Here is a 13,557-nt window from a genome sequence, read left to right as displayed (position 1 = left end):
GAAGGAGATACTCAAGCTTCTTGAGGCAGGGATAATTTACCCAATCTCTGACTCAAGATGGGTAGCTCCTGTTCATGTTGTGCCCAAGAAGGGTGGGATCACAGTGGTCAAAAACGAGAAGGATGAGCTGATAGCTACTAGGATTGTAACAGGACACAGAATGTGTATAGACTATAGAAAGCTCAATGCAGCCTCTAGAAAGGATCATTTTCCTTTACCTTTCATTGATCAGATGCTAGAGAGGCTTGCAAACCACCCTCTTTTGTTTTCTCGATGGGTACTCTGGATTCTTTCAAATCCCCATAGATCCAAGAGACCAAGAGAAAACAACATTTACATGCCCTTATGGCACATTTGCATACAGGCGCATGCCTTTTGGTGTCTGTAATGCCCCTGCCACATTTCAACGTTGCATGATGCATATATTCTCTGACATAATTGAAGAGAAGGTGGAGGTGTTCATGGATGATTTTAGTGTCTATGGCTCCTCCTTCTCGGATTGTCTCTGTAATTTGTCACAGGTCTTGGAGAGATGTGAGCAGCATAACTTGGTGTTGAGTTGGGAGAAATTCCACTTCATGGTGCAGGAAGGAATAATACTTGGGCATAAGATATCTGAGAAGGGCATAGAGGTTGACAGAGCAAAGGTGGAAGTGATGGTGAATCTGTAAACTCCCACTTCAGTCAAAGGGATAAGGAGCTTCCTTGGGCATGCAGGGTTTTACAGAAGATTTATCAAAGACTTCTCAAGAATAGCCAGGCCCTTGACAAGGCTGTTGTGTAAAGAAGTTGATTTTATCTTTGATGCTGAGTGTGAAGAGGCCTTCAAGATGATCAAGGATGCATTAGTCAGTTCACCAATAGTCCAGGCTCTAGACTGGTCCCTTCCTTTTGAGGTTATGACAGATGCATCTGATTTTTCAGTTGGGGCTGTACTTGGCCAGAGGAAGGATAAGAAGCTTCATGTCATCTACTATGCTAGTAGAACCCTTGACTCTGCCCAAGAGAAATATGCTACCACTGAGAAGGAAATGCTGGCAATAGTCTTTGCTTTTGATAAATTCAGAAGCTACCTGGTGGGATCAAAAGTCATTGTATATACTGATCATGCAGCCCTCAGGTATCTGATGACCAAGAAAGATGCTAAGCCAAGACTATTGAGATGGGTTCTTCTACTTCAGGAGTTTGATATGGAAGTACAGGACAAAAAGGGTATAGAGAATGGAGCTGCAGACCATCTCTCTAGGTTGAGAATAGACTCTGAAGTCCCTCTTAATGACAGTCTTCCTGAGGAATCACTGATGGTGCTCCACTCTTATTTGGAGTTTGAAGAAGTGGATAGCATCCAAGAGAAGAGGATGTCCTGGTTTGCTGATATTGTGAACTTTCTTGCTTGTGGAGTGGAACCACCTGAACTTGATGCTTACCACAGGAAGAAGTTCTTCAGAGATGTCCAAAGATACCATTGGGATGAGCCCTACTTGTATGTCCTGAACAAAGATCAACTGTATAGAAGGTGTCTTGCTGAGGAGGAGATGCAACCTGTGTTGTAAGAGTGTCATGGTTCAGCTTTTGGGGGTCACATGGGAGCATTAAAGACTGTGGCCAAGGTTCTTCAGAGTGGGTTTTGGTGACCCACAATGTTCAAAGATGCTCAGCTAGTTGTTTCAGCATGTGATGCCTGTCAGAGCCATGGGAACATATCAAAGAGGAGTGAGATGCCTCAAAATCCAAATCTAGAAGTTGAAATCTTTGATTGCTGGGGAGTTGACTTCATGGGGCCTTTCATTTCATCTTATGGGAATCAGTACATACTAGTTGCTGTGGACTATGTGTCCAAGTGGGTTGAGGCTATTGCTTCCCCTACCAATGATTCCAAGGTAGTAGTGAAGTTGTTCAAGACCACTATCTTCCCAAGATTTGGAGTACCAAGGGTTATCATTTATGATGGACGATCTCATTTTGTGAACAAGACCTTGGAGGGATTGCTGAGAAAGCATGGAGTGAAACACAAGGTAGCTACTCCTTATCATCCTCAAACAAGTGGCCAGGTTGAAGTATCTAATAGCAGATTAAGGCCATTCTTGAGAGGACTGTTAGCTCAAGCAGAAAAGATTGGAGCAAAAGGCTAGATGATGCATTGTGGGCTTATAGAACTGCCTTTAAAACTCCAATTGGGACATCACCTTTCAATCTGCTATATGGGAAGAGCTGCCACCTTCCTGTTGAGCTGGAGTACAAGGCTTTGTGGGCTGTGAAGTTGCTAAACTTTGATATCAAGACAGCTCAAGAGAAAAGGGTCATTCAACTCCATGAACTTGAAGAGATTAGACTTGGGGCTTTTGAGAGCTCCAAGATTTATAAAAAAAAGACCAAGGCTCTGCATGATCAAAAGATTCTGAAAAGGGAGTTCAAGGATGGTGATCTGGTGTTGCTGTTCAACTCTAGGCTTAAGTTGTTTCCTGGAAAACTTAAGTCTAGATGGTCTGGTCCCTTTAAGGTTCTTGAGGTCAGGCCATATGGAGCTGTTGTGTTAGAAGGCAAGAATGGTCATGAATTTGTGGTAAATGGCCAAAGAATCAAGCACTACCTGGTCTCACAAAGGAAGGAGGAAGCTACATCAGTTCCCCTTCTTGATCCACCACCAGCCTGTTAAACAGGTTTCCAAAGTCAAACTTAGAGACTTTAAACAAAGTGCTCTTGGGTGACACCCCAAGCTTATCTTTTGTAAATATGCTTTTAATCTTTTGATTTCTTTCTTTTTTATGTTTTAGGATGTTTTGATGGGTTTGTTTAGTGTCTACAGGTTACAGGTCTGAGTTTGAACCCTTGGGAAGTAAATGAAAGATGAAAAGGAATGAAGGAGTGGGCAAAAGCTTATGCTCGGTTTTGAGCATGGTCACTGGCCACGGTCAGATAACAAGGCGTGGTAAGCTTTTTAGCTAAGCCACGAGAGAAGAATCACAGTCCTAGGTGTGGCCGTGGCAAAAGAAGCAACCATTTGGGGCTTGCCACGGTTAATGGACACGGGACTGCAGCCGGCCGTGGCAAAGCAAAGAAGAATGGACCTAGGATCGGGTTTTGACACGGCCAAGAGACACGGGAAGAAGACATGACCGTGGCAAGGAAAAACAATGAATGACCAAGGTTCGGTGCTTGCCACGGTGAGTTTGCCACAGGGAGAAGACTTGGCCGTGGCACATGTTGGAAAAGAAGCAATCGTTCGGGGATTGCCACAATCAGATGACACGGGACGCTCCAGGCCGCGGCAGAGAAAGCACAAACCTTCGGCGTTTGACACGGTCACGTGCCGCGGTTAACGAAGGCGCGGCAAAATTTTTAAAAAGTCTTGACCGTACGGACGTTGACCGGTCAAAGACGTGCCCTTTACAGTTGTTCCCCACCTGGTCTTCTTCCTCACACGAGTTTGCATCATTCTCTCCATTTCTTGAACTTTAAACACTCATATCTCTCTCGTTCTTGAACCAAATTGAGGAATTCCAACTGCATTGAACTCGTAATCCTGTCTAGTTTCTTGCTGCACATTCGTTTTTTACTCGAAACTTGAAGATTCCAAGGTATTTTAGTCTGTTAAAACTCACCTTTTCCATGTCTTAATGTACTGTTCATGAACAAGAAACACATGGAATCGATTTTAATAGGCCTCTTGATACCTTGGAATAATTTTGTGAATGTTGTGCAAGTAGAATGGATAGGAAATGCATGGATCTTGCTTGAGAATGACCTGTTCTTGGAATTTTTGGGAAAATTCTTTAAATTCATCAAGTATTTCGATTTTTTTTAGAAATTGTGTCTCAAGCTGAACTCTTTGTGTGCATTGCTTCTTGCCATTGCTTTGAGTTTATTGAGTTTTTAACCAGCTTAAGACACATTCTCTTCTAGTGAAATCGATCTGTACCACCCCTGAACTTGGTGAATTTTTGGAAAACTTTTGTTGTTTTCTTGCTTTGGTCTCACAGCTGTTTGAGAAAATGCAGGATGGGAGGAACAAAAAGAACAGCGGCCATGGAGAAATCAAAAAAGAGAAAGCTGGGGCTTCAGAGGATCAGATTATACCTTTTGGGCATAAAGTTTTCAAGAAACAGAAGAAATAGAGAAAGCCAAAGAATCCAGCTGAGAAGAAAGCAAAGAATGTGGCTGCACCAAAGAAAACCAAAGCTTCTACTTCAAAGAATCCTGGTAAAGAACTGGCGCTGGTTGTAGCTGTTCAAAGGAAAGGAAAAGAGGTGGTTGTGGCTGAGGATGAGGAAGAAACAGAGAGTGATCCTGAAGTAGCATTGCAGCCGGTTAAGAAAGCAAAGACAAAACCAGAACCCGAGGACAAAGAACCAACTTTTGATGACTACTTTGCTATGTTCAAGGATGTAAAGGTGCTGCAAACCAAGTTCCCTGATATGGAGCTGCTGAAAAAGATGGGGCTTCTTGAAGAGGTTCAGCTCATTTTTAAAAACATGGGATTTGGTGGATTCTTTGAGATGAAAGATGTGGCTCATGATGGAGTTACACAAGAGTTCCTTGCATCCCTTGAAGTTTGTGGATATGGCCCAAGAGATCAGAGGATCATGGAGGGAAATGGTCTTGGGGACATAGAGTTCACAATCAATGGTACACAATTCCATGTAAGCTTCAAGGAACTAGATGAGATCTTTGCCTTTCCAAGACCTGCACAGGATGAAACATTGAAGTTCACATACCCTGATCACATGATTACTGACCTGTGGGATACTATTGCTTTTGGGAGCTTCAGAGGAGGAAGATGTAAGAGTTCGTGGATAAGAAACCCAGCCATCCGCTATGCTCACAAAGTGCTTTGCCAAATGTTCTTTACCAAGCACAATGATGGTGTGGTTGCATCTAGCTGACATGGAACTATTGGGTATGGGTCTACATCCTCTCATCAGTCACTTGAAGAGCAAGAGAGAATTTCGCCTCCCACACTACATCCCATCTGGTGGTGCATTCTTGGCACGCCATATGCTGATATACAAAGACATTGCTTGGAGTGAGGGTAAAAGTCAGAAGCTCACTAAGTTGCACAATGGATGGCTAGTTACAAAGATTTTGAAAGCAAGAGGTTTTGTCTTTGATGATGTTGAGGTCAAGCCTGAGTTGATTGATGAAGCTACCCTCACCAAGGTTGGGTTCTTAACAGAAAGCAATGGTGAAAACTTCTTGTACACCTTCAAGCTCTTACAAAATGAGAAGGTTCAAGTTCTGTTGCCACACCCAGCCATCACCACTCTCACAGAAAGGCACAATGTCTCCTTTATTGTTCTAAAGGATCAGCTCTAAAACCCAGCCATTAACCCTCCAATTCGCAATTGCCAGAGGACTGCTTGTTCCAAGGGTAAAGAGCCAGTTGAAGAGCAGATCACAACTAGGACCGCCGGTTGTGAGAATGAGGAGCCAAGAGATCTTGACAGAAGGATGGGAGCAGGCCGGTACCATTTTGATCCTTATTTTTGGGGTGAACCTGATTATCAACCAGCAAGCTGTATTCACGAGTTAACAGCCTTCAGAAATGGTGCAAATGGCAAGAAAAAACGATCCACAAGCTCGTTGACTGTGTTAGGCAACTAAAGAAGAAGGTGAAGAAACTCACAGCTCCAGCTGCCTTACCCAAACAAGATACAAGAGAAGAGGTGGGAGAAAGCTCAGCCGCTCATGACCTTGTGTTCCCACCAGGAAAAGAAGACTGGGTCAACCCGGCCACAACGTTCCTACCAGACTCACCTGAGAGCAGCCTACCTAGATACTCAACTCCATCATGTTCTACCTCCAACACATCCCACTACCTGGGATCAGACCTCAGCGATTGAGGTAAACACTCCAAACTCTGTACATATGCATGTAGATCTTCTTTTACTCTTTGCATTTTACTTGTTTGCTTTGCTTTAACTCCTTTCTCATGCTTTTATAACACAAGGGACTGTGTTATTTAAGTGTGGGGGAGGAGTTTCATCTTTTACTAATCATGTTTTCTCTGTTCTTATTTTACACTTTGAGTCTTGAGTCACATTCTTGCATGCATTCATATAGTTTCATCTAAGTGCATATAAAAAACAAAAAAAAATTGAAAAATCTGAAAAATTTTCACAAAAAAATGATCATGTAGTTGCATTCTCATTTTTAGGATTGAGTCTAGTTGCATATTCATGTAGGCTGCATCAATGCAAGGGAGTAGTGATAGGTTTTTCCTTGAGAGAATATCACTTTAAGAATTCGGTTCACTGCCCTAGTTTCTAGTTCTTTGCTGCATGTAAACAAGAAAGAAAACAAGACTGATCCATGCTTTAAACTTGCTGATTGAATCAAGTTTTGATTAGTCCAGCCTTATCTAAGTGAGAACCTTTATTTGACAATCTAATTATCATTGCTTGTGCATGTCATTGTGAACTCATGGGTACCCTTAAAATATTTGAGCTCTCTTATCCCTTTTACCACTCTTTGCTAGCTCAAATAGTTGTTCTCTCACTTTGAGACAGTTCCCTGCCTTTAACCAAACCTTCCTTGAAGCCTGAAACACTATAGTGAGAGATGTGAGGCCTTTTTCTGAATAAACTTGACAGAAAGTGTTGGGTTTAGGGCGACAAGAGTAGAGTCTCATGTAGATCTAGCTCAGCATCATGAGTCTAGAGTAGGCTAGGAAGAGTTATTGAGAAACACTGAGTGGAAAAGAGGAAGTTTGAGATGAAAACCAGGGGTTGGAAAGAAAATAAAGAGGTTTGGGGTCTGCTGTGTAAAGAAAGAAAAGCTCTTGTGTTTTGAAAAAGAAAGTCTAGCCTCTAAGTAAAAAGAAAAGAAAAGAAGCCAAAAAGGCTCAAGTGTTTAAAAAGAAAAGAAAAGAGGCTAGAAAGTGTTGTATGAGAAAGAGCTAAGTGGAATATTCAGACCCCAAAACCTGAGTTTAAGGTTGAAAAGATGAATCCCCTGGTGAGAAAAATGAATGAGAGTGAAGTGAGGAGAGGGTTGATAAGGCAATGAATGTCTTAAGAGAGGAGTAGCTAGGATGTGATCTTCATGGGAGTAGAGTTAAGGTGAAAGACCAATTTGGGGCATTGGATAGATGGGATTCTGCTCTTGTATGCACCAGTTGCCTTTTACCCTTAGCATTCTGTTAAAGTTTATTCCCTCTTGAGTGATCCCTTGAGCTGAATGGAAGCCAAAACATTAAATGAGATCATCTTTGTCTCATAACCCTGTCCCAAGACAAGTGAGTTCACATGATTTGCATAAGCATGATTCACATGAGCTTTAATGAATGTCAAAAGGTTGGAACTATGGCTGTTTGTGAAAAACTTAAGCTTGAGCTTGATTCATTCATTGATAAGTATGGCTAAAGTTTTGAGAGTAATCTTGTTTGCAATGCATCTTAGAATTAGCAACTAGGACAGTGAGCCTTGAATTCTTTTAGTGATACACTCTCTCATTAAGGAATATGAACTCCCAATGCATCCAACCTCTTTCTCTCATTTGCTGTTTTTGCTTGTGGACAAGCAAAAGGACAAGAGTGGGGGAGTTGATATGTTCATAATTTGCATCATTTAGGTTGTATATTTCGTTCCAAATCATATCTTATTTCATGCATTTTAGGTCCTTAGGGTTTGTTTTAGGACTTAAGAGTTGCATTAGGTCCCAATGAGTCTTTGCATGTTTTGAGTGTTTATCAGGTGTATTTGGAGCTATTTGGAGTTGAAAAGGTGAATCCAGGAAGAGAAACGGTGATCAGGGCTTGAAAGATGGTGAAAATGGGTTTCTGGAGGTTCTCGGCCATTCTCACGTACCGCAGGAAGCTTTTTCTCGGCAATTTGCATGTACCGCAGGTGTATTCCTCGGCCAAAACGCGTACCGGCTGGTTAAGTTTCTCGGCCCAAATTCCTGGGTGCAAAGACATTTCCGAAATCGCCTGTCCGGGGAATCTTCCGGTCCGATTCAGCTGTCGGGTGCTTCATCAAATTTGGATCAGATTGGATCATGGTTCCAGAGCAGGCGGAATCACAGGATTTGGAGGCTTGAGCAGAGAGTTAAGCTCCTCGGAAGGAACTCCTGTCTCGCTGCCGTTTTGGACCGACCCGATGAGCTCCGAAGAATGCGAAGGATGGTGCACTTCCAGACCGATTCAGTTTACAGCGCCTTCATCAGAATCCGTGATATTTGAGTCGTCTTTCCAGAACGTCTGAGATCATTCAATTCGGAGCTATGAGCAAGAAGATAACGTTTCCGGAATGGACACATGTCTAGAAGCCTCTTTCTGATCGTGTCGATGCACTGCAAAGATGAGCCCTCCAGAAAACCTTCCACTTCCCAAGCACCGAAGATTCCTTCACAAACGTTGAAGATGTCTGAGTCTTCTATCCACTGAAACTGGAATCACACCATTCGAACCAGTACCCTAGAAGTTACGCTTCCCTGAATGTGAAGTGGTCCGAGGAGCCCTGAACGCTGCGAGATTGATAACCTTTATTAAGACCTTGAAATTATGCTAAGGGAAAGATGGCACGGTGGAATGCCACGGTCCACTTCTGACCGTGGCCCTTGATTGCTGTTCTTCGGGGTTTGACACGGTCTTCACACCATGATCTACACTTGACCGTGGCAAGGTAACACTTGGCCGCGGAAGGATTTTACTTGCATTCGGAAATTGCCCAGGGTAATGCCACGGTCTACACTTGACCATGGCAAGACAGCACTTGTGATCCTTCAGACATTCGAGACTTGACACGGCCACGCATCACGACTTTAGACTTGGCTGTGGCACTTGATGCAATCTCTCGGCATTTGACACGGTCTCCACGCCACGGTTTTAGACTTGGCCGTGGCAAATTTATACGTCCCTTCGGCGTTTGACACGGCCATGCATCACGACCAGAGGGAGCCCGTGGCACCATGATTCATCCAAGAACAAGAGACACAGGACTTGACACGGTCACTTGCCTCGGCTTGACCAAAACCTGCTAGACCGTGGCAAACTTCTTCTTTACCCACCAAAGTCGGGTCAGTACCCGGTTTGTTCCGGGCTGACCCGGTTCGTCCAAGGCTACTATAAATACTTTTTAGACCTAATTTGGAGAGAACTCTTATCTTATCCTTAGTCTCATTTTCCTTTTTGGTGAAAGAACCATTGTTTAAGACCTTGTTTTGAGTTTAATATCGATTTGAAGAGTGTTTTCCATCTTGTCTATCATTTCTCATCATCAAATCACACTTCTAATCATGATTAACAACCCATCTTGCAAAGAATCTAGTGTGTTGATCATGATTAGTGAGTAATCTCCATATTAAGGTCTTAGATATGTAGATTAGGGTGCTTAAGTGGTAGATTAGGGAGCTTAGGGGTTAGATCATGCATACTCCATTCTCTACAACCTGTTCTTAGTGCTAGATCCATACAAATCATATGTGGTCTAGATTCTGGACATTTCATGCACCAAAAGTGTTTGATAAAATGTCTGAAACAAGGTTGTTAGAGGTTTAAGTGTTATTCATCATGGGAATGATTGTTTATATGCTTAAATGACAGATTAAACTGATTCTTAATGCTTGTTAATTCATGTTTCACTAATGATGATTAGGTTAGAAACTGTTTTGGCATAGAAGTTGATACCTTCATGAGAGGATTAACTTAATTAATGATGTTTAAGTTGAATGGTTTGCTTGATTATATAGTTCATTAGCTCATTAGTTTATCACTAAAGGCACCCTAATCCACTATCATGTCTAAGACCTTTCTCATCATCATTTCATATTCACATCACTTGTCATTGCTTAGTTCTTTTTTGATCAATTCTTTTATTAATCTTGTTTTATGTTTTTAGTTGTCATTAATCAATCAAAATCTCACTTGTTTACTTGAATTGAGAAACTGATCACATAGCTTAGTGTCTACCACCACATTCTTGGATTGATAACCTCTTTTGTGCTACTTTGATAAGGGGATTGATAGCCCTGAGACCCTCAAAAGTCTTGTCTATCATCTAGCTCAAATATCTATATGCTATCCACAAGTTCATTCAAATATGCACCACATGATAATTGCATTTCAAATTTAAGTTCCACTTTTCTAGGGCAATGAATCAAACTCTCAAAATGATGCTCTCTTAAGGAAAAATCTATCATTACTCCCTTTGCACATATATGAAAAGCAATTTAGGCTCAATCCTAAAATGTGAATGCAACTAAATGAACATTTTTGTGAAATTCTTTCAAATTTTTTTGATTTTTTTGGTTTAGGGTTGCACTTAGGGTTGGAGTGGTAGCTAGTTGGACATGTCTGACCCCATATAGTATGAGGGGTTTGAGGTGGAGAAAAATTGAGTGGTGAGGGATGGTTCAGGAAAGATCACTTTCACAAGTTCATCTTGGAGGAGCTTGAAGTTGTAAGCAAATTTCCCACCAAGTCTCCCTTCTAAAAAACTGTTCTTGTTGAGAAGAGCCTCATCTATCAAGCAAGTTTTAGCCTCATTGTCCTCAAAAACAAATCCTCTTGCTTTCAGGATCTTGGTGACCAACCAACCATTTTGCAACTTTGAGAGTTTTTATCCTTCACACCAAGCACAGTCTTTGTAAACAACATCTGAAGTGCTAAGAAAGCAGCAATAGGAGGAGTGTAGTGAGAACCCAAAAACTCTCTTTTGTTCTTAAGGTGACTGATAAGTGGTTTTAAACCCAAACCCAAGGGCTCCATGTCGGCTAGGTGAATAACCCCAGTTGGTGAAAAACATATGGCACAAAGCCTTGTGTGCATATCGAACTGCTGGGTTCCTGATCCAAGAGCTTTTGCATCTTCCACCTCTGAAAACTCCAAAGGCAATGGTGTCCCACAAGCCATCAATCTCATGATCAGGATAGACAAACTTATTAGTCTCTTCTTCTTTCACTCTTGTGAAGCCAAAGATCTCATCAAGTTCTCTAAAGGTTACATGATAGTCTTTTCCCTTGATGGCAAACTCCATGTGCCCAAGACCAGTGACCTTGACTCTCCTCACATCTCTCCAAGACCCATGTTGTTAAAAAGAAGCTTCACTTCTCCATGGATCCCCATCTCCAACAACTTCATATCAGTAAATTTTGCTTGCATCACCTTTTCTCTCCTGAACTGGCTCAGATAATCAGCAGTAGTGGGCTCCAAAATTTCAGGTTTCTCAGGTTTCTTGGCTTTCTTAGCTGCTTGAACAGTTACAGCAACCTCTTCATCACTGTCAGTGTCCTCATCATCAGCATCAACAACCTTTTCCTTGCCTTTTCTCTTGGAGCCAGATGCCACAACAAGTGCTCTCTCATTTTTCCTTGAGGTGGAAGTGCCAACAAGTGCTTTCTCATTGCCCTTGGAATTCTTTTTAGCTGCTGGCTCCGTGTTGTTTTTCTTGTTGGTCTTTCTTGTGCTATTTCTTGCTCCAAAAGCTCTGTTTGATGCTGGTGCTGATGCACCCTCTCCAGCAGCCTGGTTCCTATTCCCTCTTGCAATAGAAGTTGTTCCTTCAGTCATCCTACAACACTTAGAAGCAAGTGAGTAAAAAGAGACTTTGAACAATGCCAATTTGCAAAAATCAATTTTCTAAAATTCATGCAGCCACTTGGTTTCTTGAATCATGAATCATCAGACAAGTTTAAACAATGCCAAACACCTAGATGTCTAGCAAAAATCCATCAAAATTCAAGAAACTCATAGAAATTCGATTTTCTCCAAATTTGGTTCAAAAATGGCAATTGTTCAAGAACACAATTTTTTCCAAGCAAGAATCCAAGACTGCTGTTTAATCTACCTGCGTAGCAAATTAAAATGAATCCCAAGGCATCTAACAACCTATTAAAATAGATTCTACAGATATCAACTTCTAGAATCACCATTAAAATCTTGGAAAAATATGAGTTTTAACAGATGCAATACCTTGGGATTTAGATGCTTCGAGCTAAATGCGGTATGGGAATGAGATTAACAGAAATGAAACGAGCTTAATGCACATTGAATCACAGGATTTGGCCAAGTATTGAAAGAGTTATGGTGAAACAAAAAGCAAGAATGGAGTTTAGAAAGGCAACTTGGGTTTTGGAGGAGACAAAGTCGCGTGGTACAGCCTTTGGACCATTGCGAAATAGATATTCTTTGACTAGTAAACATTTCTCCACTCCTTGCCACACCAAAATCCACTCGTGGCCGCTTGCCGTGGCACCAAATTCTGGGCTTTTACCCATTTCTTCAACCATGCCATGCCTAAGTACCTTGCCTGGGTAAGCACTTGTGGCAACCTCCGAACAAGTTTGCTCCATTTCTCAAGCTTGCCACGCCTCAGATACACCCGTGGCACTCCTCCCGTGGCCTTCACCGAATGAATTTCCCAGCTAAAAACATATTGCCACACCTAAAATCGTGCCATGGCACCTAAACTGTGGCAAGTGCTGTTTGAATTGCTTTTTTTTTAAACCCCATCTTGCCACGGCTTGATTCTTGGCATGGCATCATACTGTGGCACCCCTTTTGGGGTTTGCACTTGGGAATTCTTTCAGTACCACGCCTAAGTTCTCCCGTGGTTTTCTTCTGTGGCCGCCTAAATACATAGCCATGCCTGAAATATCCTCATTCCATGAAAAGTGGTGCTCATTTACAACGGCATTGGAATTCATTGGATACATGTGAGCAGAATGACACTTTGGTAAATGATTACTTTGGTTGTTTAACCAAACTTTGGGATGCAATTGATGAGTGCATGAACTCAAAGAGATGTACGTGTGGAAAGTGTGGTTGCGACCTCAACGCTGCTCACGATAAGGAGAAAGAAACTCTTTGAGTTCATGATTTTCTTTCTGGCCTCGATGACTCAATTCATGGTGTTATCTGATCTCAAATGTGCGCCATGACACCTCTTCCTGACCTTGATACAGTTTATCAAACTATTCTGCAAAACGAGACGGTCCGTATGAATGAAACTATGAATGTTGCTGTGATTGGTGTCTATGCTCAAGCCTCACCTGTTCCTCGAGAATCAGCGCCAGTTTGGACTCGCAATATAGGATCTGATGGTTCTAGGGGTCGATCTAGCAATCACGATCCAACCCGACTTTGTACGGCGTGTGGCAAGTCAGGCCATGAGGCTAACTCATGTTTTAAGGTGATTGGATATCAGGAATGGTGGCCTGATAAATCGCAGAATAGAGGTGGTGGCAGATGTTCTCCAGCGGTTTCCAACGTACGAGGTCGTGGGGTTACAACTCAAGCAAACTGATGTGAGTGCAGTGGGCAACACAAGGTTTACCCTAGACAAGCTGCAAGTGCACAGCAAACGCAGTGGTACTTAGGGATCAAATCCACAGAGATCTGTGTGTTGAGGACTTCTAACTGATGCTAAAAACAATCGTAAACCTAATCTAATAAAAAGGGGTTTTGGTTTGTCACTAAATCTAATTATGCAAAGAATTAAAAAGTGCTTTAAGTAAAAATCGGTTGAAAAACAGTAAGGAAAAAACGCTGGGTTCAAGGTTCATCTTTAGGGTTCATGTTATAAACTCAAGGAATTTAGGCAAGGATTTTCTATGACTCTG

Source organism: Eutrema salsugineum, unplaced genomic scaffold (genome assembly GCF_000478725.1).
Source record: "Eutrema salsugineum unplaced genomic scaffold, Eutsalg1_0 scaffold_7, whole genome shotgun sequence".
Taxonomy (NCBI): domain Eukaryota; kingdom Viridiplantae; phylum Streptophyta; class Magnoliopsida; order Brassicales; family Brassicaceae; genus Eutrema; species Eutrema salsugineum.
The sequence above is the reverse complement of the archived record's forward strand: the minus strand, read 5'-3'. Positions refer to the sequence as shown.